Source organism: Anopheles funestus, chromosome 2RL, assembly GCF_943734845.2.
Source record: "Anopheles funestus chromosome 2RL, idAnoFuneDA-416_04, whole genome shotgun sequence".
NCBI lineage: Eukaryota > Metazoa > Arthropoda > Insecta > Diptera > Culicidae > Anopheles > Anopheles funestus.
The window spans coordinates 24,172,509-24,184,509 of NC_064598.1; the positions used below are offsets into that span (position 1 = coordinate 24,172,509).

At 43.5% G+C, this 12,001-nt stretch overlaps 1 protein-coding gene across 2 annotated transcripts in view; it reads right to left on the reverse strand.

Moving 5' to 3' along the window:
* Positions 1-12,001, reverse strand: part of LOC125764026 (latrophilin Cirl) — an 81,953-nt gene that overhangs the window by 19,663 nt on the left and 50,289 nt on the right. For both annotated transcript variants that reach the window (XM_049427797.1, XM_049427796.1), the window contains exon 3: positions 7,662-7,697. The gene's annotated coding sequence lies outside the window, so the exon portion shown is untranslated. The remainder of the gene's footprint in view (positions 1-7,661; positions 7,698-12,001) is intronic.

Here is a 12,001-nt window from a genome sequence, read left to right on the forward strand (position 1 = left end):
CCATCGTTGTGCTGGTTCCAATGTGATCCGGATTCTCGTTGTATCCGTTTTTCTTCCAATGACACCATTTCCAATTTCGGATTTTTTTCTTTTTCTCTCTCTCTCTTCGTTTCAACTCTTCCGCTTGTGTATTTCCGTGTGCTATGCCTGGTTTTCTGTTTTTCCTTTTTCTTTACCCCAGCCAGCCACTCGTTATACTTCAACGGAAGCGTTATTTGCGTCCTTATGATCGTACCGGCTCGGTTGACGGTTGAAATTGAGCCCTAAAAACCCAATATTTCATCTCGCAAGGCACTAACAGCACGGCGAACAACTCGTCCCTGGCAGCTATTTGCAAAACCGGGGATTTCCTTCAAAACGTGAAGAAGTCGTCGCCCATCAGTTTTCCATGGCATGGGAAGTTTTTTTTCCCCTTCCCGAATATCCATCATGCCTCTTTAACGTTCCCGTTTCTCTCCGTTGGTTAAACCCATGGAAGGAAGGCGGCTTAACCCATGAGTACAAACACAAATACACACCGCCCGCCATCCCCTGGTACCGTGGGGTCCGGGTAGGAAAATGTTCGGTGGTAAAATATCAATAAAACCACCCCAGAGAGAACCTATATTCCCTGTAAAAACGTTTTACCAAATTTTGTCGTCGTCCTTTGGGGAAAAGTAAAACACGCTTGGGATGCACAGCATTAGATACATGTGTGTGTATGCGCTCGCGTGTGTTTTGTGTGGTTTTCCACCGTGGATCATCAAGGGTTGGTGGGTGTAAAAGATTTGAAAAGCGGAGACGGCAACATTTCCATCATTTTCATCAACGACTACAGGCGGTGTCACTGAGCCTTGTTCTCGCCGGCTCAGTGTGATAGACCGATTTTTCCTATCCAATTTACGTCCGCTCTCACGGCTACCTTTGTAACCACCACTGGCAAGGATTAGAAGTGAGTGTTACCATCCAGCGCTGGACGAGAAAAGGGTGTCAAACCCTCATAAACGCCACAGAAACCTATTCACACACCAACGCGGCGTAAATAACGTATCCATGCACGCACATCTCACGAGCGATGGTGGTGATGATGGTTTGCAAAAGGTTTGCGGCATAAATGATGTAACAATAAGCGAAAAAAAAGTGTGTAGTAAACCTTCCCGGAGCTGAGAGTAGGGCGAGAAAGGAAAAAAACGAACAATCACGCACACTGAGTACTATAATTGGCTCGTTTGGCTAACAACTCCCCGGGAACTGAAGTTTCTTAAAGCTTTTATGGAAATATAAAAGAAAAATGTAACATTTTTATTATATGCTGGTTTTCCAATTCCTTATAAAAGGAATTAAAGCCAAAGTGACAAAGGAAGAAAGTTTCTGTTGGTACTCTGTTATCGTATTTTAGTATTCTATTTTGAGATCTTTTAGAAAAATTTGGCTGAAACAAATAATATTCATGATATAAAAAAAACTCTTAGGAAGTCATACATCTACGCAGGTTGCAACTTTTTAAAAGAGTAAAAGAGTTTAACAAATTATGATTAGAAAACAAATCCACAGTGGAAAGCGGTTGTAGTTGTTAATTGTTCGTAACATCCGATAAATACCAAAAAAAGGTGGAATTTTCCCATCACTAGTCATGTGTAAAGCCTTCACTAGGTGGGTGACCGACGTTGCAACAATATACCAAAAAACTAGGACAGGGTTTAGTTTTAAAATTTTTCTCATCCTGCGTAACGCTAGACAATTATATGGATTAAATAAATAAAGCATAGTGCGCAATGCGCTTTCAAAAGTAAACTCAACCACAGAGCTTACAACAACAAAAAGGGTCATGCCTATGTGTCGCGAAGCTATCCTTTCACAATCCGTAGAATAAAAATAGTTCTAACCACACGGCACTACCAGTAGGAACCCTTTTGCTGATTTCATAACAGCACAACACCAACCCGGGAATCAGTCGAAAGCAGTCGTGGAAGAGGCAAACAACCGCTTTTGCCTGTTTTATTATATACCCCCCCAACACCACCACCAGCTTATCCGGCCAACCGTGCCGTGCCAGGATATCGCCCCACCCCACAAGATAGCTTTTCCTGCCAGACGACATTCACACCACGTACGGCAATATGATGCGGCGGGGTAAAGTGGCAACACGCTCGTATGTGGACAAAAAACCGAAAAGAATTTCCCGGCGTTCCTCTGAAGCTGAAAATGGACCTGTGTGCAGTGCAAGTGTCTCAGGGACAGGAAGAACTCGGGTTCTCGCTAGAGTGAGGTTATGCAAAGAAAATAACGAAGAAGAAAAGGAAAAAAAACCTTCAACCACATACAGAAACCGGAAGACCACTTTTGTGCTACGACGGCACACACACACTCCCCGAACCTGAAAACCACTCCCCCACCATTGTCCTCATTTCCCTTGCCGCGTAAGCGAGTAAGTGCGAGAAGAGGCAAATTTTCCCGATGCAAGACCGACGACGAGAAAACGGTTGGCCGGAGAAAAGGTCAACGAGTGGTTGCCGATTGTGCATAAATCCATAATTTATGAATGTTGCTGTAACTTGACGTAATCGGCATTGAAACCGGCGGGGACGGTACAGGGTGATCGGTGGAACACGAACGGATGGAAAATATCCCTTCGGTGGGGCTCGGTCGCTATATACGGGTTCGTTTTTCACTTACCGGTTTTTCTTCTTCTATATTGAGTTTTTTTTTTTTTTTTTTGGAGAACGGGAGAAGCATTTGTTATGGAGTGCGCTTTTCGTGATGAAAATGTGCTGAATGCAAACCGAAAGTTCTGCTATCCGTTTGTGTGACTGTGTGTTGGTGTTAGGTTACGGATTTCGTAGGGGTGAAGCTTTGAAATGTTGGGAAGCAATAGGGGGAAGAAAAAATTCGCCAAAGGATTCGAAGAATTGAACATGCTCTAGTGCGCACTGATGGGTTTCTTTACAATGCAGGGTAGCAAAAGGCATTGTTAAAATGCAATTTCGTCTTTATTTTATCATTTTATTTTTTTCGATCGAAACACGCCAAAAAGGTATGCTGCTGCAATGGATTTCTAGCATTGGTTTAAATCAATATTAAAGCATTTGTTTTTTTTTTTTCAATTCACAAAAGTTTGATTTTGATAACAAAATCATGAGCCAAGCTGCAAACCATTATTTTCCATTCGATTGAAGAAGTCAATAAAATATGTATATCAAACACTTATCAATCCACCGGAATCCAGAAGCAAGGATTACCGACATTTGTCATATTGTACCGGTCAATCGTAACTTCCCCCAAAAAGGCTCTTCATTTTTTCCATTCGTTCAAATCACCAGGATATTCCTTGACATCAATGTCCGTTCAAAAAAGTCGGGAACTTAACAGGAAGAATGCTGTTTCCCTTTGCTGTTCTTTTTTTGTGTGTGAATGTGGTCGGATATTTAGCTCATATTTTCCGACATTCCAACCCATAAGCGCTTCTTGTGTACATCATAGATCCTTTTTTGTTGTTCCTTTAGTATGAAGTACCCACTAGGATTTCTTGATTTCTTATATTATTTCTTGAAGACACTCATGCATGAATTCCAGCTTGTGCATGTAAGGGACTTACAATGAAATCGACTCACTCTGGTCCTTTTTCTTTAGCGCACGCACTGTCGTCGGGTGTACGAAACACATTTTTCCCTCTCAATCAGGTGCAAAACATTCGTATTTCTGTGTTGGCCCACATAAGGTGGTTTCAAGCAAAAAAAAAAGACATAGAAAAATAAAATTACACATAAAACAAAAGTTTTGCTGAATATGGCTCCAGCTTGGGTTGCTTTTCTACGTTAGGCAGAGTTGGTTAATGCAGGACAACCGTGTAGAAGGTGGGGGTGAAAATAGAAAGAGGCGATAAAACAGCACCATAAGCACTCCACAACATATCCGGGAACATTCAAACAAGTCCTGCCCGAAGTGGTCGTCCTGAAGTAAAGTCTCGTGTTTTCGGTGCGTAAGATAGTCTGAGCGGGAGCTATGCGTTTATTCCCACCTTTTTTCCACTTTACGTTGAAGGGAGCAAAATATTGATTTTTCTATTCTTGCACTATTTTTTACTGCTCTACACACACGTACTGCAGCATAATTTTAGCTTCGTTTAGAGCTGCAACACGCAACATTACTTTCGAAAGAGTTGGAGGGGATAGAACACAAGTCTTTTTTTTCGCTTCTTCATTGAATCGCTGTGTTAGTGTGAATGGGGTAGGGATGCAAATTTTCCACCCCCTACCTTTCCAGCCCAGTTTCGCGCACTACTGACGGGGTTCTCAATTTCCTGATCGTCAGTTGATATTACAGCAAATATTTCACTTCACCAAACGATGATTTGCTTCGAAATGTGGAAGGAAAGTTTGGTTCGGAAAGGTCTTACTTCTTTTTGCCCAGGTGCCTATTGCACAGGTGCTCGAGGTCCCGGCATCATAAAACGGAAAGGCGAAGGTCTTCACCTACGCGTGTACCGGGGTCCTGTAAGAATGGCTACACAATTTATGATTCTATTTTCATATATTGTTTCTTCAGTGGCCTAGATCCGCTTTCGTGCTTCCATTACCGAAATTTTCCGTGTTCCTTTTCCATCGGACGATAAATCATAAGATAGTTTTTCTTGTCCGATCGTTTCGCAGCAGTGCCATGGAAAGGAAACTTTCTTTTCGTAAGTTTTCTTTGGAACTAGCTTTCCCATACACCCACACACTCAAGAAAACGTACTAATACACAGACGGAATAGATTGATATTCTCTATTCCGATCGACACGAAGCTTCCAATCGACTGGCCACCAAACAGGGTTCCAATTTTTACACTCACACGAACATTGTCTGCTATGTAATAGTTTGCATGAAAGTAAATTCACCCGGCACGTGATCAGAAGCCAAAAACTCAGAGCCAATTTCTCGGGTGAAGATTTACGTTCCTATGCAGAATAACCTTTCGATGGGAGCTGGAGAAAAAAACGATGCTAATATGAAGGGAAGGTAATAAAAAACAAACGAACAAATAAACTAAATCATTCGTGCGTGAAATCGAAAAAAAAAGAAGATAACAGAAACTTCCGCCACGCAATGGAGGTAATGATTTAATGTTCGAAATGCAATCATAAGCTTTTTATTTTTTTTGCTAGTTTGTACTTAAAAATAATTCTCCTATCCTAATTTGCACCAGAAGGTACTTGTAAAACTCACGTTTTATTTTTTTCGTTTTTTTTTAAATTGTTTAACAATTTTCTTATGCGCAAATTTCAGTTGACAACTAATGATTGCTTGTAAACGTTCATCTTTCAAAAACATGTTGATGCCGGAGTAACGAGCTAATGAAATTTGAATTCTTTATTTTGTGGCGCGTAGCTTATCAGCTAGAAACAATCCGATCAAACAACATCGTCCCACAAGCTGCGAGGTAAAAATGTACCGAGAAACGATTACCCAAGCGAGGCGAACAACAACAAAAAAAAAGGACAGTCTGAAGGACGGACCCCCATCCCATTCACGGAGAAAGGTCGGTCGCTCCAAGTGACAAGTTTGTTATGCGAATGAAATTTATGGTAAAATTTATTACCCACCTTTGAGCAGCACAACCACTAAGGCGCAAGAAAGGAAACATACAAACTCCACGCACTTATTTAAATATTCTGAAATATTCGGCCCTACTTCTTTGCGTTTGGTTCGTGTATAGTGAACAGTAAACATTACTAACTTTTCTACGTGCGCGTGTGTGTGTATGAAAAAGCGAAAGGAAATAATGTTTTGTGCGTGATTTTACCGTCTGCTTGTTTGAAAAGCAGGTGCCGTCATTGGCTTTCGTGTCCGCGTGTACAGGTTGTCCTTTTTTTACACAAAAAAAATTTCGCTGTCTTGAAGACGGAACACCAGAAAACAGCACCGCAGCGGCACGAGGAACCGTACAAAGAAAAGAAGAAGAAAAAAAACACTCATCCACCAAAAATATGTTTCCCCACCGTTTTGCCTTTTTGTTCGACACCCAACACCGCGCGGGCACCCCACACGTCTGGGACTGGGAGGTTTTGTTGGGAAAATAATCTCGTCAACAGTCGCCGGCAGCAAGTACAATATCATGTCGCGGCCGGTTGATGGATGTCTAACACAACACGAACACGAACGAAAGCAACACACAATAGCACGGCACAGAAGGTGTCGTGTGGGGTGACATACAGAGAGCATAGCTTACGGTGGTTCCTGTCCGTCTTCATCAGTTTCTTGTTATCACTTCTGCCGAGTCAGGCGGCCGGGGGGAACACATAAGCACAACAATCAGCTATACAAGAGGGAAAGATGGTACGGAAATGCAATTTAAATTTCAACAGTGAAATTCCTACATTTGTCCATAATCTAAGACGATCCATTCGGGAAGTTCCTTCCTCATTCGGCTGATGGTGGTGCAACAGATAACACACACAAACAGGAAGGAAGAGAGCACAGAAGTGAGCCGGAGTGAAACATTCCACCAAAAATGGCAACAGTTTGAGGGGCTTGTCAGATATCCTGGTGCGGGGACAGACTCTGACAACATACCTTCAGCAGCAGGTTTTCGAGCGGTTCCGGACTTTACTCACCTTCAGATAAGGATCGGTGGTGATGAGTGGGGATAAAATGGTTTCATGCTTAGTTGCATTTGGACTTTTGTTTTCACCTGCGCACTAAGCACACTAGACGTTGATAATGCAAACTTCCAAAACAAGCGCTACAAAACGTGTCCACATGCATTTTGGTTGGCAATGTTGCGCCAGAAGACAACACTATTCAATTAGGTTGTATACGTTGAAGTTGCGAGGTGCAATGTTCGCTATTTGTTTCCTTTTCAGTAGTGTATGAATGAACATACAAAATGGAAGTTATATTATTGTGTTGTGGAAAATGAATCAATAGCTCACTTCAGATCATTGGGAAAAAACGAGGAGATCCAGTGGAAGGTATTCTCTTTTCCTTTTAATTTTTTTAGGAGATAATGATACAAATTCCTAATAAATATTTACTCCCAAGTTCCTGATCTCCAAGACGCGGATCACATTCAAAGAAATTCAATCATTATCATTTGCGATTAAAAATCATTTGAAGCAGAAATCTTCAACTTTTGAAGTGCATGCTTTTGAAGCTTTCAATTGCAGGTTAGAACCTTATTCTACCATAAATATGCATAGAATATACTGCATTTCCATAATTTATTTTAATTTCCGATCCTATTTTCTTCATAGGTTGAATTGCTGGAAAAAGTATTAACGCATGATGACACATGCATGAATTGCCAAGGATTACGAAGTGCATCATTAAAATGATGCTGAATAGCAGTGCTCGTTAGATTGATGCATGTCTTACATCCGATTATGATCAAAAGACACTTGGTTCGATTGATGCAAGACCGAGCTGTAACGCATCCATTTTTTTCTCTCGACTGTCTCATACTCAACCAGTTTTAAGTAACTCTTGGATCCTGCAAAAAAGTAACTGCCAAATAATTTTGGAAGCAGTTTGCGCTGTTACATTGGCAAATGTGTAACTAGCAAGATCTGCGCAATAGCAAGAAAGTGTCGAAACTTCAAATTTTACAGAAACCGAACCAAGAAAAAAAACAACCCTTACCGGAGAGTTGCCTGAAATAGATTGCTGGCTAGTTTTAATTTGACGGAACATGCATCAACACTTACGCTAACTAACGGCGTCTAGCGGGCAGGCAGCAGCTTCTGTGAAGTATAGAAAAAGAGAGAAAAAAACAAACGATGAGAAGTTTGCACCAAATGAAATACCCCAAATGAAGAAGGAGAACGCACGCAAAAAAAAACACGCACACAGAAACGGACAAACGCAAATGGCGAAATTGAAGACAGCAAAAGGAATTGGTTAACACGCGTTGTTTTGTGTTGTCACGCCGTTCGGGGCCATTCGATGGGACCGTCGTGCGAAACTGTCCACCGAACGTCCACCGCGAATGGGACGCGCGCGTGTCGCTGCAGAAAGATGGAGGCGCATCTGGCCTATGTCCAGAAATAGCGCAACAACAGCTCGACCGCGCAAGATCGCGCGTTGGCCGAGTTAGGTTTTTGAAGCAAGTAAAGCAAGTAACGACACAACGGCAACAAAAAACTTAGGTTTAAAAAACGTCTAGAGAGGAAAGAGACGGAGACCCAAATAGAAAAAGATTGAAAGTGACAAATTATGTAAAGTGACGTGCGACCACACCGCAGGGACAGTGCCTCTGAGGGTGAGCGCAACACTGACCGAGGCACGGTGGCCAAAGATGGTGTTCCATTAGTTTTAAATATCTCTAACTATCGCGCCACACAGAGACTGGAATTATATACACACACAATATGCGGTGGCAAAACATGGCAGTCCATAGACATTGCACTACTTGCCGCTGTGGACACATCTCTCACGATCGGTAGCCGATGTGGATTGGCTAAAGAGGGGGGTGACATATATTGGGCACGGGAAGGAGTGGAAAAATCCGATCAAAACTTGTTCATGAGCCCATATTACAATCCGAATCGGTGCTGCCTACTGGCCGACGGGTGACTGTTGTGGAATTAATACACCTTAAACGTAGCCAGACGCCCATCTGATAGAGATCAGCTTTCAGGTGCTTTTTACAGATCGCTTTTTTTCTGCTCTTAGCTCTAGCTGCTCTTAGCTATGCTTTCTTAGGTCAGACTCCGCACCAACATCCACCCATTACCCTACACATACACACGTGTCCATCCACCGTGCAGGACAAAAAGGTGTCGTAGATGATGACGGGTTTCGACTATTAGAGAGTGTGAAGGGAAGGCCGTACACTGGGCTGATGCCACATCGAGCACTGGAATTTTTGGACGGTGGGCGTACATCGGACCCATTCAGCAAACGATCAAAACATTCCACCTTTGTAGTCGCACGTCTCTTCCTCTCCTCAGGTATCTTCCTGCCCCCAGAGTGTACGCCGAGTACGAAACAAAAAGGTCAGTCGACTTACAAAAGACCTTTCCAACCCCCTTTTAGCGTCTTACCAACAAACGTACCGTTCGCTCATCTAAAATGGTGGAGACCACATTTTGGCGGCATGGGGGGGGAGTTCTTCTTGTGCAACATAGACCAAACTTGTAGCCTATACATTATACTTTACACGTTGTAGAGAAGAAAAAAAGGAACAAAAACCAATAGCTCCGTACCATCAGCGATACCGCAACCAGCACTCTTTACCCTTGTCACGACCAGTTGTCGGCAGCAAAGTTCAACCCTCTCGAAGATCCTTTTCTTAAGGTCCACTTTTCGCATGATGAAGTTTGAATCATTAATTTCGCTACCCTTTACCATCTAGCGCCCGTCCTTTCTCCCCCCTTTCCCATAGGGTTGAAGTCTGCACGACTTCAAAAGCTAGTCCCAAAATATGGCTTTGACGCACGACTAAAAGACGGAAGAAGAAAAAAAAAGACTCCTAAACACAGCAACAGTTCGCCAAGGAGACTTTTCCAGCAAACGAGCAGCGCTTCTAAATTGTGGTCTCGTAGCTCATTGTCGCCGGTGCTATATCATACATACATTATCAATCTGTACCCGTGAGATGTGGGTTTCCCATTCCAGAGGGGTAGGCAAGATTGTACGCGTACGCGTGTGGGTGGTTCGGTCCATATGTCCTGATATGGGACGACTGGTAAGGAATGATATATGGTTGATACGTCCCTGCTCCCTGTAAAAACGGGCCCAAAACCCCCGGTGTCACACTACAGAGTTATGTGGCGAGTGTCACATCTTCAATTCTCGGTTCTGGTATATTATGCGTATGTGCCTTCGCCACCCTAACTACCACCGAGCGTATCTTGGTACGATCTTGTGCTACTTTTTCAACAATGATAAGCTTAAGTTTTATGATACCCGTGTGTCACACCGTTTATGGAATCCACCATCCAAGGAAGGATCGAATCCGTCACCCGGTGTCTTCCACTATCCGGACCCAACCAAAAAGGAAACAACGGGGATGGTTTATGGGGAAAAATCAAAAGCCTCGACGCACCTCCACTGTTGCAGGGGAAGGGCAAAAGAAATAATCATGATGCTGCTGATGATGATGATGATAATGATATCGATACCAAAGGGACGGGCAGTATCTGCTACAGGACAACGTGCATCATCATGGTGCGATGACGGGTAGGGGTTGGAGTCACGCCACCCATCGGCACGCGGTTACCCGTGATGACCCTGACAAGCACAATACGTAAACCGTACGTCCAACCCGAAACGGGCCAAGAATGGAAAGGTTAGTAAATAATCATAAGAGATCATTACAAGGCGATAGGCAGAGCCCATGCAGCGATGATACTACCGAGCGAGGACAAGAGCGAAAACCCGTCCGTGTCTAAGTTGTTGGTGGTTGGTGAAAATTTATGGTTCCATTTTTGGGACAGAGAATCTTGATTAACTTTTACCCGGGGCAGCACTGTTCTGTGGCCCGTGTCCTACCAGCGGGTACGCTTGAAACAGTGCGAAAAGCCTAAACCATACTGAAACAACGGTTCGCCACACGCTATATACAAGGCTAGAGAGATCTGCCCCGTGCTTTGTGCTGGGGTATCGTCCTTCACAGTTCTTGCGAAAAGTGCGTCCTCGTCTCAGGAAAGGATAGTATTGGGAGAAACCTCCCCCTCTGTTTTGTATCGTGGCAGAGTGTGTTTGAAGATGTTATTTTGATTACGCAATATTTCCAATCTCATTATTAACAGAACAGGACGGAAGTACTGAAAGATGGCTGGCCGGACCAGTAGCTGACGGGAGCTTCGCCTTTTGTACACGAATGTAGACGAGACCTTTGGCTATAGAATGAAACCCGACACGATGACCAATTGATGGTGAGAACGTTATGAAGCGGTAGTAGCATCACGCAAAGGGTATTGGATTTGCTTTGCTAGAACCAAAGGGGCTAATGGTTATTAAAGTTTCCGAATGGAAGCGCTTATCTGTCGGGCAAGTTTGCCGGCATACGCTAGCAACTGCTTGGGATGAAGTGTCGATAAAGTAAAGTAAAAAAAAACCAACACAAAGCTTAATAGGAAGCTTAAACACACAATCTAGCAGTCCCTGAGGATGTGGTGTCCAGGAACTCGTTAGGAGTCAATCCACACTCACTCCCTGCATACGTATTTTTGCGTTTGCAAAGCAGTGATGGTGGTCATTAAGAATTCCGTACCATAACCGAATCGTGCATTATTAGAAAGGATCAAGCGTTCCGATACACTTTGCTAACCTTCGTTAGGAACCGTAGTCACATGTCTTTTGACGTGCTTTCTCAAAGCCCCGAGCAACCTACGTCAAGTATGGTTTAGTGGTGGACGAGGCAAGATAGAGCAAAGATTCACTCGCCTTTACCATTAAAACGTCCCGATCGAATCCAAACGACGAACGTTGTGCCTCAATGTGCCACCTGTAGGAATGCTTACAGGACACGCAGATTTCAATCGATTGAAGCAATAAATTAATAGTGTTCGATACGACACTATATTGGCTGAGGTTGCCGTTAGCCGACTTTCCCTCATAATTCTTCCCCTCGTCTTCGAAAGACGAAGGCCACAATAGAGGATGTTGGCTTTCGTCTCGCAGCAATAGCTTTCACAGTGAACTTTGATTCCAGCGCTGGAATCCGTCCTGTGGTATGCTGCTTTGGTCAGGCGCAAAGAAGCGGGGGTTCGGTCTGCCGAAGAGTTTATGACCATCATCATCGGGTATTACGAGGCAGCGGCACGCGTTCATAGGCTAGGGCGCTACTAGCTTATGGTGTAGAAAATGACCAATCACCCCCAGAAGCAGCCGGGGGTCCAATGTTTACGATCACAAATTAAAGACCAAGCACTGGCAATGTTCCCTTGCGTTCTAAGCCACTCAAAAACCGAATGTGACACTTTTATTAAGATTTAACGAAAGTTCATTCCACCACCCATCGAGGCTTGCAATCCGTGCAATCTGGTTAGGAATGAAATTTTTAGCTTTGGGAAATGTAAATACGCAGTGCCATATAGTT